This window comes from Lactuca saligna, chromosome 2 (assembly GCF_052625555.1).
Source record: "Lactuca saligna cultivar CGN05327 chromosome 2, ASM5262555v1, whole genome shotgun sequence".
Classification (NCBI taxonomy): domain Eukaryota; kingdom Viridiplantae; phylum Streptophyta; class Magnoliopsida; order Asterales; family Asteraceae; genus Lactuca; species Lactuca saligna.
This window is the reverse complement of record NC_136418.1, coordinates 133,112,463-133,125,761: the sequence shown is the minus strand read 5'-3', so window position 1 is coordinate 133,125,761 and position 13,299 is coordinate 133,112,463. Positions and strand designations below refer to the sequence as shown.

General features: G+C 42.7%; 1 non-coding gene across 1 annotated transcript; it reads right to left on the bottom strand.

Annotated features, from left to right (window-relative positions):
• Positions 1-1,617: 1,617 nt before the first annotated feature.
• LOC145033195 (small nucleolar RNA R71) lies at positions 1,618-1,724 on the bottom strand. Its single transcript, XR_013677432.1, has one exon. It is a non-coding gene; the product is annotated as a small nucleolar RNA R71 (small nucleolar RNA).
• Positions 1,725-13,299: the final 11,575 nt, after the last annotated feature.

The window sequence follows — 13,299 nt, the reverse complement described above, 5'->3', positions numbered from 1 at the left end:
TCACAAGCTTTATGGATTAAGAGCCATTAGGGAGTCCAGATCTGGGATTTTAGTTAAGGTCTTAACGGGTTAAGACCAAAGGAGTAGGTAAAGCAAACCTGGACGTATGTTGAGCGTAATTCCTGTACGCCCCGCGTATTGACCAAATGTCCCCGATGGCCAATCTGGATTCGTGTGTACGCTGAGCGTACCAAGGGAGGTACGTCCCACGTAACCCCACTGTGGGCTTTTTCGCTAAGTCTCATTTTGGGCCTTAAGTGTTGGGCCTTGAGGTTAGGCTTATTGCACTGGAGTTTTGGACCAGAGGAATATATATATATATATATATATATATATATATATATATATATATATATATATATATATATATATATATATATATGCGCCTTAGGCCCTTGAGTTGGGCTTGCCACTTGAACTTGAGAGTTGGGCCTCGGGAGAGCCCATTTATTATTGGGCGTTGGTGGGCCCAATGGGTTTTTGGTTATGGATTGGCTGATTAGTGGACTACCCTTAGACCTAATGAGTGAGAGTTTGGACTTAGTTCCTAATTGGGTTAATTGTGGGTTTGGCTCAGAGATAGAGGCCGGTGTGCAACAGCAGCGTTTATAGGGGTTGTTCGTCATCCAAGGTGAGTCTTCTCACTATACTTACCATTAGTGGGCACTTCCGTGCACATCAAGTTTTTGGCGCTGTTGTCGGGGAACGGCTTAGTTTATTGTTTATTTATTTGCTTTAGATTAATCGATCCTTTTTGTGGGGTAAAACCCACAAAAAGTTATTTTTATAAGCATAGTTTAAATTTTTTTTCATTACAGAAGTCACGACGTGGATTATCCTTCCACGAAGTGACACCTGTTATTCACAGTTTTTTTTCTTTTTTCTTAGTTTAGTTTTACGTTTTATCTTTTTGTCTTATTTCAGGAGTTCATGACCAGAGGTTCTAACACACCTTTGGTACCACCACTTGAAGATCCCAACTTTACACTTCACAAAAAGAAGGATAAGAGCATGAAAGAAGATCAAACACCAAAGAAGACACCTTTACAAGAATTCAAATCAGTGTTCTGAAAGAAGTCAGGGAAGAAAACGGAGGAGTCAAGTTCATCTTCAAAGAACAAGAGCAAGCTTGAACACTTAGATCAAATACCCATCCAAGCCGAGTCCGCGTACAATACTGAGCCTGAATTTGAATTACATACAAGTGAGCCCGAGAACGAGCTGGAGAACGAAATGGAAAACATTGATGAGATGGCCATGGGGGACTACAAGAAGCGCATTCGAGATGATGTGGGGTCAGGTTTAGTACATCCTACGATTCCTACCAATGCCACATTCGAGGTGAAGGGTCATATCCTTACTGCACTTAAGGATATCCCATTCTACGGGAAGGATCACAAGGATGCTTTCAAACACTTAGACGAGGTGAATGATATTGCAAATTATTTTAATAATCCCAATATCCCAAGGGAGATAGCTTTGCTAAGGATGCTACTAGTCACTTTCAAGGGAGCAGTAAAAGACTGGTTGAATTCACTCCCACCTGGTACGATCACCACATAGGCCCAGTTGTGAGAGAGATTTCTAGATCAGTTTTGTCCACCCTCCAAAATCTCTAAACTCAAGAAGACAATTGCCAACGTTGAGCAAAATCCAGGGGAGTCATTATATGAGGCATGGGAACGCTACAAGGGGTTGTTAAGGAATTGTGCGCAACATGACCTCAATATTCAGCAGGAGATGTTGATATTTTATGATTGGGTGAATGTCATGACTAGACAACTCCTTGATTTTCAAGGACCACTAACGAAGAAGAACCCAAATCAGGCCAAGGAGATGATTGAAGAGTTTTCAAGGCACTCTCGTGAGTATCACAACCTAGGGCGTGATGGAATAAAATGCAGTGGAGGTACACAAACTGAAGAGATGGTTGTCGTGATGGCAATGCTTAGCACTATGGATAGGATATTGACTCAATTGGACCAATCAATTCATGCAATTCGAGTTGGTTGTGAGAGATGTAGTGGCCCACACTTGACAAAGGATTGTAATATGGATGAATATGGAAACAAGAAAGCTCAAGTATGCTACTCAAGTGGGGACAAGTATGATGAAGATTGGAGAAAACCAAAGAAAGAGTGGCTGCCTTACGAAGAATACAAGAAGCAAAAAGAAGAGAAATTTAGGCAAACTGGTTGGGGCTTCTACTAAAGAGAGGAACCACTAGTTGAGAAGAAATCATAGTTAGAGACCATGTTGATGAAATTCATGGAAGCTTCAGAAAAAGACATGATGCTACTCATGCTGCAATGGAAGAACAAAGAAGTATAATAAAGAATCATCATGCAATGATGATAGATCAGCAAGCATTAATAAAGAATCAGCAAGCCTCCATCAATAACCTTCAAGTACAACTTGGTCAACTTAACACTTTGGTTAATGAGAAGATATTCCCGAAAAATCCTGAAAACAAAACCCAATCTCACGTACTGGCCATAGATATTGAAGAAGAGGCGATTTCTGAGTTCCTAGAGGCCTTGGAAGTGGAGCCCCAGCACCCCGATCCAAAACCAAAGAAGCCAAAATTCAAGAACAAAAATGTAGCTGAAGTACAGAAACCACGTCGTGGGAATTATATGTCCACGTCGTGGCCTTGGTCTAATCAGAAAATTCCATAAACCATGTCGACTTTTTAACCGCCTTTTCCATTCTCGTCTATAGCTAATCTCAGTCCACTGGAGAGAGAACATTTGGAGTTTATCAAGCAATTAAAGGGTATTCCTATCAATACTCCTTTTATTGATTCACTTGCAAAAATTCCAGAATATGATAAGTTCCTACAAGACTTGTTAGACACTCGTCAACAATTAAAGGAGAATTCTAAGGTAATTCTAAGTAAGCAAAGCTCAAAAGCTGTGTTGGGAGAAATACCTAAGAAGATGGGGGATCCTAGACGACTCACTCTCCCATGTGAGTTTGGGAATAATATGAAGGTTTATGCTTTAGCCAATTCTGGGGCTAGCATAAATTTGATGCCTTATTCGTTTTTATCAAAAACTAAATATTTAGAAGTTGAAGGCTACAAAGATGGCTATTCACACGACGAACCGTTCAGTGACACAGCCTCGGGGCATTGTGGAAGATATTTTAGTAAAATTTAGGAAATTCATTTTTCCAATAGACTTTGTGGTATTGGATATGAAAGAAGATCCCAATGTATCGATTATTCTTGGTCGCCCGCTACTTAACACTGCTGGAGCTCTTGTTGATATTCGGGAGTCTAAGCTCGCCTTGAGGGTTAGTGATGAAAAGGAAATTTTGGGGATAGAAGACGGATTTCAAGGGAATCATGCTCAAGAATAGGTTTTCAACATTGATGAAGAAAATGAACTTGAAGAATTAGAGAAGCTCATGGAAGAAGAAATCAAAAAATTTCAACAAGTTAAAAGAACAAAACCAAGAGCATTTGTTCCATTTTTAGTTGAAGTCATTGCCTACACGAATCCAACTTCTTGGGTAAGAAAGGAAGATGATGAGATGACGATTGATGAAGAGGAGGTTACATCAAAAATAACAAGTCTAGTGGTAAAGGAAGAAAAGGATACTATGGAGTGTAAGTATGAAGACAAGATAGAGACTAAAGGGACCAAACGCAAGCTTGATGGAGATGAGTTCAAAGCTAAAAAGGAAAATTCGAAAAGGCATATAAAAGACGTGTTCAAGCTTACAAGAGGCGTTTCAAGGAACAAAAGATCCTAGTGGTGGACTCTTCATATGATTCAACGTAGGAGGCACGAAGTCCAGCTCAAGACTCCTAAAAAAGAAGCGCTTCTCGGGAGGCAACCCGAGTTTGGATTGCATTTTCTTTTCTTTTCTTTTTAGTTTTTGAGTTTTTGAATAGGGAAGATATCAAATCATCGTCTAAATACTGTTAAGTGGTAAAAAACTTTGCTATGGGGTGCTTTGGTAATAATTGGAACACAAAGAACATAAATAAAAATTGTTAGATTAGCAAGTTTTTGTGACCAGACTTCAACCACATCGTGATTTGAAGGAACAATTTGGGGACTAATTGCAACTTGAACAGTTTATTTATTATTAAAAGTCACGACATGGCCTTTAAAAAGTCACCGCAGGGGGGGGGGGACCAGTTCTTAAACCCTTTGACCACAAACTTGTTCCCCATTTGTTTACTGCCTCACGAACGGAAGCAAGGTCCCCACAACCAATTTTTTTCAAATTTTCCTCCAAATTTATTCCATTCTCTTGTCCTTTTACTCCATATGGTATGTATTTCATCCATTAATTGTAGATATTACATACAATTTATACATTTTCATGGTTAGTGTTTATATAAATGATAAGATTTCTGAAACTGGTTACTGTTTTTAGGTTGCATGTCCTTAGAATAGCAATAGAAACAAACCCCAAGTATTGTTTTTGGGTAAAATCATGTATTTAGTGTTCGATCTGTGTCGACGATTCGATTGCGAGACCACGACGTGATTCATGGGCGACCAGTTTTCTGCTAAGTTTTTGATAACATATTTTAGGTGTTTTGTTTTTTTTTTGGTTTGTTTTGAACATTGCAGGAAGATGGCACCTAGAAGGGCTGTTCAACACGACAATCACCCGATTGATGTCTCGAATATCCATCTGTTATATCGATTTCCGCAAACCATTTCACGGGCCTTGTTGACGTCTTATCAGAACCGTTTGGGATGGTTATACAATAGGGAGTTTGCTATAGCTCCGATTGTTGACTGGGGATGGCTTGTCGGTGTTGGAATGGTTGTTGAATTGGAGCGCCATTGGATGAAAGTATACGAGGGAGAGCATTTTTCCTTTACTTGTCGCGGATGGAGGAACTTGTTCACGATCCAAGAACCCGTGTACCGGGAATTATCAATGGAGTTTTTCTCTAATGTGAACTTTGAAGAACTCACCATTGATTTTGATTATAACCAGGCACTAGCTTTCCGGTTGGGCGGGGTGTATCGGGAATGTAGTCTTCAGGAATTTGCATGGTGCATGGGGATCTACACGGAAGTGGAGACTTAATCCCCGTTCTTTGTTCCATTTTTACTTGGTTGCGTTCAGGATTTTGCGCCCGGTATTTTTGATGTTCAATTTTGGCGCACTATCGCAAATCATGAGTACAGTTCTCGTGATTCAAGTGAAGCACAAATTCGGAATCCGGTGCATCATTTTTTCACCGCCTTATCACCTTTTCTATCAATCATAAACATCATGGTGATAAGGATTCTTTACAAGATTTGTTCTTTTTGTGGAGTATTATTACTCCCGGGGTGTGTTGTGATATTCCTTACATGCTAGCAAGGTTTTTGGGAAAGAAAGCGGTCAGTTCACGACAAGGAAGTCCAATGATAGGTGGACATTTGGTCACCCATCTTGCCCGGTCATATGGGATTTTGTCCCATGAGTTTGTGCGGAACCTTACCTGTTTTCCAGATAATGATTTGATTATTCAGTTTTTGGGTGTTATGCGTGTGGTGGTCGATATCGGGGGAGGTTATGTTATACCCCTGAAAGATAGAGAGCAAGAGATGGAACAACCCAAGCAACCTCCTGCGAGAAGACGAAGAAACATTAGAGCCCGAGGAGAAGTTGAGAGAGACCTTCACCTGGGAGGAGTACCCACCGACCCATTTCAAACCCGGGTTGGATCATATTTGGATAATCTTCGTGGTGGGATGAATTACAACACACAAATTTTGGAGGCGATGTTTTCCCACATGGGTGTGGTGTAACCGCCCGCGGTGCCACCCCAATGTCCTTACATTCCGACATGGGAAGAGCTACGTATCCCGAGGGATGATGGGGAAGGACCTAGTGAAGTGCAGGGACGAGAAGATGATGATTAATGTCTTTTCTGTTTAGTTTTTAGTTTTTTTATTTATTTATTTTGTGCGGTGTTAGTTAATGTTGAACTTGGTTTGTTGATGTAAGACCTTGGTAAACTATTATGTTATTCTTTTAGTTCTTTTAGTTGATTACAGCTTGCTAAGGAATCTTGAAAAGGAGTAAGGTCGAGTCAAGATTTGTGACCCACAATTTACAATAAGTGTGGGGTGCGTTAAAGAGAGAGAAGATAGAGTAAACAAGTGTCTTCTTTTATACAACATTAGAAGAATCTTAAACCATTAAGACGTTAGTCAAGGTGCTAGGTTGAACGAAAAAGTGAAAAATTTTAATTTTCTGAAGGTCCAGTTTCCATGACATGGTGCATAAATTTTCACATCGTGGATTGTTATAACTGGGATTTTCTCTTCGTGTTTTTATATGATACCACGACGTAGTATTCTACACCACGACGTGTTTTCTGTGTATTTCACTATTTTGAAGACCATTTGGGTGTTTTACCATATGGCTTTCCATGCATCTTCTTGGGGTCATTTTACAGACTATTGTGACTCGTTTTCCTCCACCATATATAGTGGCTTCAAGTCCGAGTTTTTATTTTTAAAGAGGTCCATATTCGAGATGCACATTTTCCACACTTTTGGAGAAGATCACGCCACTATCCCAGGGGAGTCTATTCCTTTTTCTCTCTTCTCTTAATTTTTATATTATTTTAAGCATAGAATGAGGGCATTGTATGAAATAAGTGTGGGGTAGGGGGTAGAAAAGGTAAATTGCTAGATAATTTGGTAAATTTTAAAACTTTTATTAATTGGATCTAGTAGTAATAATTTGAACTGTACTTGCTAGTGGAATGATCCGATAAGAGGTCAAATGTTTAGTTGAGCCGATATACGTTATAATACATTTGTGGCCTCCCTTATTTTAGTGAAATCATGGAACAAAAACATAACCCTTCTTAGTTTGAGGAATTCAATATGTTTAGCGGCCTAAACCTGAAATGTATCCAGGAAATATATGTCTTAACCAATAAAGGTTGAAGTTAAGCGCCCCTGCTTAAGCATGTAGGGTTTTGAGTGATAAAAAAAGAAAAAAAAAGAGTGAGTTATACATGTAAAAAAAAGAGAGAAATTACTGAAAAGTAAAAATTCTTTAAGAATTTTGGAGTTATCAAAGTATGAAGATCAAAGATCAAAGTTATAAAGAATCAAAATTTGAAGATGCCAAAAATCATGAAAGAAGTAAATTCAATGAAGTGAAAGATCAAACATTAAAGAAAAGAAGAACTCAAGAGCTCCAAGTTGTGGTATCTTCTAAAAAGTTGTAATTCTTTAGTTTATGTAGATTGGGTAGCTTTACAAAAATATCTTGAGGTTATAAAGCTTTCTGAGGATGGATTCGGAGGGTTGCATAAAATGAGCATTGTTCGAAAGAAGTGTGTAATTGTTTATGAAGATTGTGAGTATTTAAAGTATGGGGGGTCATTTAGGAAAAAATTTAGACACAAATGCATGCGTTTAGGTTTTGGTATAATGGCTGAGCTGGAATTGTATTGTTCTATGTAATGCTAGTGATGAAGGTTTAAGTTTAAATAAGTAGAATTGCTTGAGGGAAAGCAAAGCCTAAGTGTGGGGTATTGTAACATCCTGATTCTAGGTATAAATTTAATTAAAGAATAATTGGTCTTATGACCTACTCGGCGAGTTGGTTGCCCTACTCGCCTAGTAGCAGTGGGAATGGAACGCATGTTCAGTGACCTACTCGGCGAGTCCACCAAGGGACTCGGCGAGTAGGAGCTGGCAGATGAAACCCTAAATTCTGGGGTTTTACACCCTATTTAAAGGATCATTGGCCTCCACCAACCTCCCCTTATGCTTCTTGTCCCTCTCAAACCCTAAAATGTGTGTGTCTGTGTGTTCTTTGGTGTCAAAGCTTGAAGGAGTAACCTTGGAAGGAAGCATTTGAAGAAGCAAGGAAAAGCAAGGCCAGGAAATCAGGAAAGCTAAGGGATTGCATCAGACATCACTCTCTGGAAGGTAATAGGCTATTCCTTAAGCCCTTTTCACTTTGAACCTCCCTTGGATGGGTGTTATGAAGGACTCTCCATGTTTAAGCTAAGATCTGAAGTTATAACTTCATATTTGGACTTCCCTTGACCTCTAGATTTATAAAGTTCCCAGATTGTGCAAGGTTGAAACCCTCCCAAGGTGTAAAACTCCATTAAAGAGCTTAGATTGATAATTTCGGGCCTTTAGAGCCTTGCATGTATGTAAAGATTGCAACTTTATGTAATAAACGTGCCTTAGGAGCTTAGATCTGTAATTTGGGGCCTTGCCATGGCTTAAAGAGCATCTGCATGGATTAAGATCTGCATGGAGTCGGCGAGTTGATTAAGGGACTCAGCGAGTCCGTTGAAGATGTTCATGAACTCGGCGAGTTGGATGAACAACTCGGCGAGTGCGTTGAAGATTGCCTTGAACTCGGCGAGTGTTAGAAAACTCGGCAAGTTGGCTAGGGTTTCTCCCAAAATCTTGGCCGCATATGAACTCGATGAGTGAAAAGGAGACCTCGGCGAGCAAGTCGAGGATTCCACGACTTCTCAAACTCAAGAAGAACTCGGCGAGTCGGAAACCTGCACTCGGCGAGTCGAGTCAACATAGACTGTTGACTCTGACTGTGGACTTTGACTTGGACCAAGGGGTTGACCAATTGAATTCTGTGGGTTTCTGGGATTGGGAGATTTATGAAAAAGGTCGTGTAGTACTTTTAGGTGGTGGAGTTCGTGTTGGACCCGGGAGTTGAGCTTTCTTATTTCCGACGACAGTTGCGAGGTGAGTTATCCTCACTATACTAAGGGGTCTAAGGCCCAAGGCTGGCCCATTGGATTTGATATCCTAGTAGTTATTGTTATGTTGAGTTTGAGTTAGTAATGCATGCCAGTTGATGTGCTAGTCGGGTAGATCTGTAGGACTGCCTGTGATACTGATTGATTACCTGTATGTGCATTCATCTGTTACATGTCGACATGGTATGAGGGGTGGGTTGAGGTTGTACTGCTCCGTGCAGTAGCCAACAAACCCGAGATCATTCCAGATATAAGCTGAGGGCCCGGTAGGCATTCCAGACTCGTACTGACGGCCCAGGGGTAGTCCAGCTTGTAAAGATGTGGATCCAGTACACGATGTTCTGTTTTTGAATGAAATGATATGCTAATGTTGATATTGCTATGTGGACTGTATGTGTATCGTTATTTTGGGGGTAACTCACTAAGCTCTGGGGCTTACAGTTTCAGTTTATTGTTTCAGGTACCTCAGGGGATCGCAGCAAGGAGAAGGCATAATCGTACAGCTCCTCCCATTGTGTTATGTTCCTGGAAAAGCTCTGATATAAATGTATTTTGAAAACAAATTTGTAATGTTTTGATGAATTCGACGTGTTTTTGAAAATTTAAATTTGGCTTAAATTTTGAGTGTTACTAGTTGGTATCAGAGCCTTGGTTTGAGTGAATTGGAGGAACATTCGTGTGAATCTAGTCTCAAATCGAGGAAAGATTTTCATAAATGGTTTTTAATGGTTTTCAAAATAAGTAAAGGAGGATGTAGGGTGTACGATCAGCCGGAGCCAGTAAGTAGACCCCAAAATACCATACAGTTATTTGATATTGTGATATGTTAGAATAGCATGCTAGTACTAGGCTAGGGATCTTCAAGAATTGCATGATAGAATTTCCTGATTATATGATGCCTAATAGCCTAGGGATCCCTTATGTGAGATTGACATCATTACTGTAGTTGTCTAATGTATGCATCACAGTTGTACCTAATTAAGATCTTATAGTCTGAGAATGTTTGATTTGGCCTTATGTTCTGTTCTTGTTTGATTGGGAGCTTGGGGTAGGATTTGATATTCAAAATTCTATAGGGTCCAGCGTTATGTATGGCTAGCATACATTAGTGATGCAGGGTTGGTGGAAGTTTCACAGATAAGAGGGATTGAGTGAGACCGAGAGGTCAGTTGTGATATATTTAGCATTCCTCTAGGAGTGAGGGTTGAGCGCTCGCCTTATTGTGCATATTGTTAAGGTGTTGTAGGGATACTTGGGACGAATATGGGTAAGTATGGAAGGTAGTATGGGCCCATGCTACTGAAAGCACAGAACCTATACGCGTGCCAAGTAAGTCGCAATCCCTAGGGTTAGTAGGGAGTTGGCACCCAAATATTTATATGAATTATCTAATATCTTGTGCTATGTTTCAGAATGGTGATGAAGAGATGCTTCGTGGTTGGATCCAGTTCGGGATCAAGATCAGGGGATGGAGGTCAGGAGGGGCCGACAGCACCTGAGCCAGTGGTGCAGATGGGTACAGAGGAGTTGGATGCCAAGATTCGGGAAATCCTGCATGATGAGGTTGCTGCTGCATTCCGAGCTCAGTTCCCGGAGATGTTAGGGTCGATTAAGACCTCCATGGTGGAGTATTTTGATGAGCGCTATGCATCCCTTGCAGAGACAGCCGCCGCAACAATTGCATCAGCTGTATTAGCGACGGGGGGAGGAGTTGGTAGGGGTTTTCAGTACAGGGACTTTGGTAACACGAACCCCCCTACTTATGATGGGACGTAGGATCCCATCAAGGCTATGAGGTGGATTTCAGATATGGAGGGGTGTTTCTTCACCTGCTCGTGTCCTGCTGACCAGAAGGTCAGGTGTGCTCTGAACCTGCTTAGGTCGGGGGCCAAGGACTGGTGGAGACTTGCGACCGGGTCATACTCTGATGATCAGAGAGCTACAGTTATTTGGGAGCAGTTCAGGGATATGTTCCGTGCCCGTTACATTCCACGGGTTGAACGGGAGCGATTGTCACAGGAGTTTTTGAGTTTGAGACAGGATGGGGAGTCGGTAACGGAGGTCACCCGGATATTCACTGAGAGGGCGATGTTTTTCTTGGAGTTTGCTTCAGAGCAGGCTCAGATGACTCGTTATCAGAGTATGCTCAAGACGGATATCTGTCAGTTTGTGTCTACCCAGCGATGTGATACTCTTCTAGAGTTGCAGGAGGCCACCAGACGGCGTGAGTTGGAAATTGAGCAATAGTTGAGAGAACAGCGGCAGGCCCCAACACATTCTCAGCCGGCGCCGAAGCGGTCTAAGACCGATGATACTAGGACTGGGGGTCAGCAGAGCTGCACATGTGGGAAGTGTGGCAAGGGTCATTCTGGTGTGTGTCGAGCTGGTAGTGGATGCCACAAGTGTGGAAGGGATGGGCATTACGCAAGGGACTGTCGCCAGGCTACTCTGGTTCAGAGTCTGAGGTTATGTTACCATTGTGACCAGGTTGGCCATTTGAAGGCCAACTGCTCGTTACTCGCCGCCAAGCCAGCGCAGGCTCCAGCGCTGGCTACTTTGAGGATCACGGATGGGAGACCAGTCAGTACTGAGCCTCCAAAGGTTCAGGGTCGTGCCTTCCAACTTACAGCGGAGGAGGCCAGAGCAGCACCGGATGTGGTTGTTGGTATGTTTCTATCCTTATCTCGTTATTTTTATATTTGTTGCATTCTTATCTGTGGCACCTATGGTTAGGTACGTTTTCAGTGAACTCCTTGCCTGCTTTGGTCTTATTTGACTCGGGGGCGAGTCGGTCTTTCGTATCTCAAACATTTAGTTGGGGGTTCAGCGCACCAGTGGGCGAGTTAGAGTGTCCGTTGCGAGTGTCTATCGCCAACGAACACGGGGTTTTTGATTCTTCATTTTATCGAGGGTGTGACTTGGAGATTTTCGGGGTGTCATTTCCGATAGATTTGATTCTGATTCCCATGGGGGAGGTATGCGTGATTTTAGGCATGGATTGGCTCAGTCAATTCGGAGCCATGATCGACTATGAGAGGCAGCGTGTGGTAGTTCGAACCCCAAGTGGGGGAGAACTGATTGTTTATGGCGAGGGCACCAGAGTGGGATCAGGGTTTTGTTCAGCTGCCAGGGCACAGAAGTACATTCAGCATGGGTGTACATGTTATCTAGCGTACGCGATAGATAAGCGAGCCAGGGACCAGATTTCGGTTTCCGACGTGCCGGTGGTCAGGGAATTCGCAGATGTATTCCCAGAGGAATTACCAGGGATACCTTCGGAAAGGTAGGTCGAGTTCAGGATTGACCTGGTGCCAGGTGTCGCCCCTATTGCTAAGGCGTCGTACCGGTTGGTACCGCCAGAGATGCAGGAGCTGTCATCGCAGCTGCAGGAACTGATGGGCAAGCAGTTCATTCGGCCTAGTAGTTCTCCATGGGGAGCACCGATACTTTTCGTCCGGAAAATGGATGGTTCACACCGGATGTGTATCGACTACCGGGAGTTGAATAAGTTGACGGTGAAGAACCGTTACCCGCTCCCGAGGATAGATGATCTCTTCGACTAATTACAGGGTGCATCTTGGTTTTCTAAGATAGACTTGAGGTCTGGGTATCATCAGGTCAGGGTCAGAGAGGAGGACGTGGAGAAGACCGCGTTCCGAACTCATTATGGACATTATGAGTTCGTGGTGATGCCGTTTGGCCTCACCAATGCGCCAACGGAATTCATGGACTTGATGAATCGAGTCTGTGGACCAACGCTTGGTCGCTCAGTCATAGTAATTATAGATGATATTTTGGTGTATTCCAAGACCCGAGAGCAGCATGTGGAGCATCTGCGGGAGCTGTTGGGAGCTCTGAGATGGGAACGGCTGTACGCCAAGTTCTCGAAGTGTGAGTTTTGGCTACGGGAGGTCCAGTTCCTCAAACATCTCGTTAACTAGAAAGGGATTTTGTTCGATTCGACGAAGATCGAGGCTGTTATGCAGTGGGAGGTTCCGAAATCTCCCTCGGATATTAGGAGCTTTCTGGGTTTGGCAGGGTACTACCGGAGGTTTATATGGGACTTCTCCAAGATCGCAGTGCCACTCACTCGTCTGACTAGGAAGGGAGTAGATTTTTGGTGGGGTCCCGAGCATCAAAGGGCGTTTGAGACCCTCCGTCAGAAATTGTGCGAGGCTCCAGTGTTGACACTCCTGGAGGGAGTTGAGGATTTTGTGGTGTTCTGTAATGCATCCATCACAGGTTTAGGGGCGGTCCTCATGCAAAGAGGACGAGTGATAGCTTACGCATCGCGACAGCTAAAGCCGCATGAGACGAGATACCCTACGCATGAATTGGAGTTGGGGGCGGTGGTGTTTGCTCTCAAGATATGGAGACACTACCTATATGGGGTCCGTTGTACCATTTACACGGATCACAAGAGCTTGAGACATATCATGGATCAGCCAAACCTGAACATGAGGCAGCGCAGGTGGCTGGACGTAGTCAAGCACTATGATTGTGAGATTCTTTACCATCCCGGTAAAGCGAATGTAGTGGCGGACGCTTTGAGCCACAAGTCAGTAGGGTCT